Below are 6,000 nucleotides of genomic sequence, written 5' to 3' on the forward strand. Positions count from 1 at the left end.
TTAGAAGGGAAGAACAACAAATCTCCGCCTCGCAGCGGCCTGATCAGGGCCATGCGGCCCATGCCGCACTGGCCATCGGATTGTCGGCATCGTGGATTCCGTGGTGGGCCTGACCCGGGGTCGCCCGTGGCCGCGATATCCAGCAAGGCCTCATACGGGCCCAGCCCGTTACAGTTTTAAAGTTCTAAGATAAGGGGTAGTAAGTAGCAGTTCTTAATTATAATGTTATTAAGTTATTAGTAGTTAACGCAAAGTTGTAGTTTGCTGTTCTTCTTAAGTATAAATAGGATAGGGTATTCTGCTAGGGATATTAATAGTTAAATGTAACCTTTTTATAAGTTCTTATTAAGGTACTTATTAAGTACCTTACATTCTATTTTATTAAGTCTATAGATTTTATAAAACTTTAGGTGCTTTCCTTCTTTAAGCAGGATTTTGTAGTTATATGCGCTATGTTTAGGTAAGCTTGTTTCTAGTTCTTTAGCAAACAGCTTCTAATATTTGCAGTATTTATATAGAATTAGTGTAAGTTGTTTAGCATCTTAAATCTTATCTTAGGTCTGCTTTTATAAGGTTATCCTATCTTATTGTATTATTATAGATGTAAGTTGTTTTTCTTCCTAAAGCTTAATCCTTCTAACGTAAGTAATATATCTTTATTACTTAAATTTACTTAGGGGTTGCAGCATGTAATGCTACCTTAGAGCTAAATCTCTTTATTTAAGTTAGTTAGTTTTCTAACTAATGTTTAAGTTATATTTTTGTAGCTATAGGATCCTTAGGATTACATTTAGGTGTTCTATCTTTATAATATTAAAGACTAGTTGTTCTTAACAACCCTAAATAACTATAGGGAGTTGCATAGTCTCCTTATTAATAGTGCCTCTATTATACTTAACTATTTCTCTTTCTACATTCTATAGGGCGTATATTACATCCTTAAATCTCTATGCTATCTATCTTTAATTTACTAATTAAGGTAATATTAAATTTGCTTAGGCTTTACTATTAATTATAACCTAAGTAGGCTGCCTATTAATAATAGCTTCTAGGAAGATGTATTTATTATCTTCCTTAGTTGCAGCATATAGGGACTTCTTATGTTATATTGCTATCTGCAGTCTCTCTGCAGCTAGCATCCTTAGTTTTTTAACTTCTAGTTAGAGTCCTTCTCCTTAATCTATATTTGCTAAGCTTATGCTTTTCCTTTATAGTAGTACTTACATTTATTAAATATACAATCTAACTAGTGTTTAGTAATGCAGTTAATGCATAGCATAAGGTGCTTAAGGCTTAGCTAGAAGCAAAGCTACTTAGTGTAGTATTCCTTAATTTCCTAGGTATAAAGTTCTAAGTCCTTATAGACTTCTAGGATAGGTTGCTATTTCTATCTCTAGGGGTAAAAGGCATAGGTTTCTTTAGGTTAAAGGTATATCTTACATTTATTGTAGATGCAGTCAGCCTAGAAGATAGTTTAGTGCTATTAATATATAGGTTTTAGCAGTTTATTATCTCTAAATAGGGGTACTTTTTAGATTTAGACTATAGGTCTATTATTAATATTAACGTCTTCTATTCTATAGAAGCAGATTTCTTAGTTATTACTATGCTTATTAATATCTAGTTAATAGTTGTTATATACCTTACTAGTTTCTAAATAGGTTTATGCAGTAAGTAGTTTATCTAAACTAAAATTATTTCTATTATTAAGAGGCTTTTAGTATTATTATATAAAGTAGGTGTTGAATGGACTTTGTACGTGCACGCAGGTACTGAAAATGTAGGGTGAACCAAAGATTGGATATCTGTGACTGTCCTTTCTAACTACAGGATTGGGGTCGTACGAGACAGATATACTGTCTCGTCCGGCCTTGAGTCATTCGGGCCGAGCCAAGTGATGATTCCCCTGTGTATGAGTGAGTGCTGCACGATCCAGTCTGTGCACTTTGTTCCTGAGTCGTAGGTGTCGTACGGTCATGTGATCATGTTATTCCAACACTCACAACTTTTGTTTTGTGACCTGACCGTACGATCCCTTTGACGTAGCCAATCAGGTTACACTGATTGTTCCATCAATAACCTCATGTACGGATTCAGTGGGTTGGGCCACTGATTGTTGTACGATGGATCCAAACAATAAGAATCGTCAATAACGCCAGCAGTCCTTCCTTCCCTTTTCGTACGGTCGTTTCCTTCCTGTCTGGTTGAGCAGATAGATCACGTGGATTTGTTGTATTCACCTTCCGACTTCACCTTGCCTGCCTGCCCTGCCTGGTGAGGCGGCCTGTTGCCCTTTTCTTCCTTCTGTTTTTCTCTTCTTCTCTTTTCCCCTTCACAACCTGCACCAAAATCTCTTCACCGTACGAAACGAAATTCGAACGAACAAAACGAACGAACCAACGTACGAAGCTTCTGAATCTCTTCAGATATAAGAAACAATTCGTACGTCCTCTTATCTGTTCCCTCTCTTCCTCTACTAACCTTTTCGTGCGTCAGAGGCTTCCTGACACCATTACAAAGCCTAGTCGCCAGTTCACCATGTCTCTCTCGGTTCCCGTTCAGAACCACAACACCTCCATTGGCAACGTACGCGTCACCAATGATGGAGGAGTTCAGTGGCTCCATCTCCCTACTGGCAATGACAACAATCGCCGCTTCCTGATGTCGCTTGCTGTCAACGTACGTACCCTTGACAGGTGTTGGTGATCTTGCTAATCGTACGCATAGGACGAGGAAGTTCGTGTCATCGCCTTGCCTTCGCACGACATTCAGATTCGTATGTCTGCCGACAAGACTGTCATGCAGATGGTTGCCTCGATCGTCCGCCGTGAGGACTATTTCCGTGCGATGCTCATTCAGAGCCGTGGCCACGCCGTTCGTGCGTGTGTCAACAAGTGTGCGACCATCGCCAATCCGCGCTTCCGTCAGTGCGTTCGTCTCGATTCGTACAGAGATGGATCCTGCGCTGAGTGCGTGTTCCAGTCTCATGGAGCCCGCTGCCAGCACAAGGGTGTTGGTGATGTCTCCAGCGACAACAACGATTCGTCTGATGATGATGGACCTGCTCCTTCCAACTACAAGCCCCCTTCCGTACGTAAGGGCCGCAACCAGCGCACTCCTGGCAAGCGTCTGGGCAAGAACGTTGGTACTTCTGGATCCTTCCTGGGATCTTCGCACAATCCTCAGTTGATCGAGAAGGAGTAATCTTGTCTCCTTACATCCCTGGTTGGTTGTCGTACGTCTTATGGGTGGAAGGCTGGGTAGTCGTACGAAGCAATAAATTCGGGATTCATGATTGCAACAATGGCAATTATGGTGGTAGTGTCTGGCGTGGTATTGGATCGGAAGGCAAATAATCAAGTAGTTGACGTACGAGGGTGGGCTCGTACGTGGTAATTGTTAATTGCTCTTCTCTCCCAATCTTTCAACGTACGCCTCAACTCGAATCCGCAGAGTGTTGCTTGTGACTAATTGCTGCAGTGCTGAATTTGGCGTTTTCTTGGTAAGGGCATCTGCAGGGTTGTCTTTGCCGTTGATCCATCTCACCTCTGAGATCTCTTTCTTTTCGTACGACTCACGTAGGCTCATGATGTCAATCATAAGTCTCTTCTCATCTGTGGTGCCTAGTCGTACGAGGCACTCGTACAGAGATCGTGAGTCTGAACAAACCACAACTGGAACCCGTGGGGCCTGGAGCGTACGAAGGATCTGGTTCAGCGTCGTGCTCAGGGAGATACCACTGTCAAAACCAGTAGTCATCCCATACAGTTCGCTTGCAAGGACGCTTCTAGTGACCCTTTTGCATTTAGTCGAGCTCCAGTGTACAATGTTCCCTTGGATTTCAAAGTCGGTGGTCGTACGAGCAGTTTCCTCTGCAAGTACAATCACAAATCCCAGTTGTGAAGATAAGTCAGCATTGTTTGCAAATGATCCATCTGTAAAGATATACATCTTCGTACGTGACAGATCAAGTGGAATGAAAGTGAGACCTCGATCCGGGTTGTCGATTTGCCACTTAAGTCGTACGTTTAATGCTTCAATGTCTTTTGCTCCGGGTTGTTTCACCTGGGCTGCAATAGACAGGTCGTACGAGGCTTCTGGTTGGCAAATAGAGGCAAGGTATGCTCCTCTTGCTCTCTGTGAGATGTATTGCTGTTGAGCATCGTGCGCGTTGGCGTCAACAAGCTGGAGTTGGTTGACTTGTCCCTTCTGGGTGAAGGTAATGGAGTTGTCGTACAATCGAATTCGTCCTCCATTAAAGTCAACTCCTTTTCCTTGCTGAAGTATAGTCTTTGGTTTCGCACGAAGCCCCTTGTTCAACAATTCTTGCTCCTCCCTCTGGGAAAACTGAGGAGTTGCAAAACTCAGGGTGTCGTCTGTTTGCATTGCTGTGATCCCAAAGGTTTCAGGTCCCTCAGTAGTGTAGAGAAGGCAAGGATCGTACGTAGACTCCTTCATGCCTAGATCTACCTTGTGGTGTTCTGAGTATGTCTTGTACCAGTAAAGCCCAGACTCTGCAAGTCCGTACAATGGCTTTATAACCTGGAGAAGTGTCCCTTTAGGATATCTGCCTTCTAGTTCCTTTGGCAGTCTTGCAATGATCGTACGGGTCAACTCGTCGATTGCCTGAGTGTAGGCTTGAGTGATGTCCCGTATTTCTCCATGACATCCAAAGTATCGTACGAGAGTCATTGCAATAGCAAGAAGCAGCCGCTGGCTCATCCTCTGGATTGTAGGTGCTTGGGTTAGGAGTTCCTCCTTCTCCCAGTCCCCATATCCCTGAATCACAAGTCTTGACTTCTCGTACGGCTTAGCAGACATATTCTTTATCTCTCGTACCATACGTGTGCTGTAGATACGGATGTTGCTATGCTTGTCTGGATCGTACAGGATGAAGATGAATACTCCCTGGTTGATCAAGGAATCAATCTCAATCCCATCAGACTCTTCGTACGGCACTCCTGGGGCTGTAATAACGTTGTCAAGTCGAAGTTTAACAGCAAGGTCATAATGGTCCTTTTCCTTTTGAGACAGGTATACCACATGCACACGTGTTGACTTTCGTACAGCATGTCTCTGGCCTTTCTTTGGTCTTCCTCTCTTCCTTGGTTGTTGTTGAGGAGTTGGTCGTACGACGTCTGGGTCAGCCTCTCCTTGTGAGGGTTCCTCACAATAGTAGGGCTTAACATGCGTCGCACGAAACTGAGTAGGGCCATTGACCATCTTGACTGTTACTGTGTATCCGTCTATGCCTTGGATCTCGTACGGTCCAGTCCAGCCCTTGTTCTCTCTCCATACTAGGACTTCACTTTGGATTGGAAGTGAAAGGACTTTCTGGAGGTTAGGACCGTTCCTGGTGTTGATCGCACGATTGATCTCGACTTCTGCACGAATGCCTTGAAGCATCTTCATTGCCTTCTGGATGGCTTCTGCTCTTCGTACGACGTCTGGTGAGGGTGGTGAATCCTTGTTGATCCTTGGGTATGTCCCGAACACAAGAAGCGTTGGTACGATGCCGTTTGGGCCAGCAGTGTCGTTCAGAGCCTTGACAGCCATCTGGAGGATTGTTTCCTCATCTGTGTTGTAGCTAATCTCCTGATGGAGGATGTCGTACGTACGTCTAAGGGGTGCATGAGCCCTCTCAATCTTGCCAACTGCCCAATGGGCCTCTACTGGCATTTCATCGCACGTAATCCCCATGATCTCAGCCTGACTTCGGAATTCTGCAGAAGCAAAGTTTGTGCCAGGGTCATGTACGATGTGGTCTGGTGGACCAACGTACGTACTGATCCAGCATTTGCAAAGGGCATTCCAAGTGTCTCGTGCAGATAGAGATTTCAAGAATGTAGCACCTTGGAACCCAGTTTCTGTATCAATAACATGTAGGGCATTCTTCTCCCCTAGCCGTACGACGTCCACAACTATCTCGTAATTGAAGTGGCTTTCGTCTTTCAGGGAGAACTTGAATCTTCTTGGTGCAGGATCGTGCGACTGGCAGTG

The sequence above is a fragment of the Colletotrichum destructivum genome, chromosome 11, assembly GCF_034447905.1.
Source record: "Colletotrichum destructivum chromosome 11, complete sequence".
In the NCBI taxonomy this organism is placed as follows: Eukaryota; Fungi; Ascomycota; class Sordariomycetes; order Glomerellales; family Glomerellaceae; genus Colletotrichum; species Colletotrichum destructivum.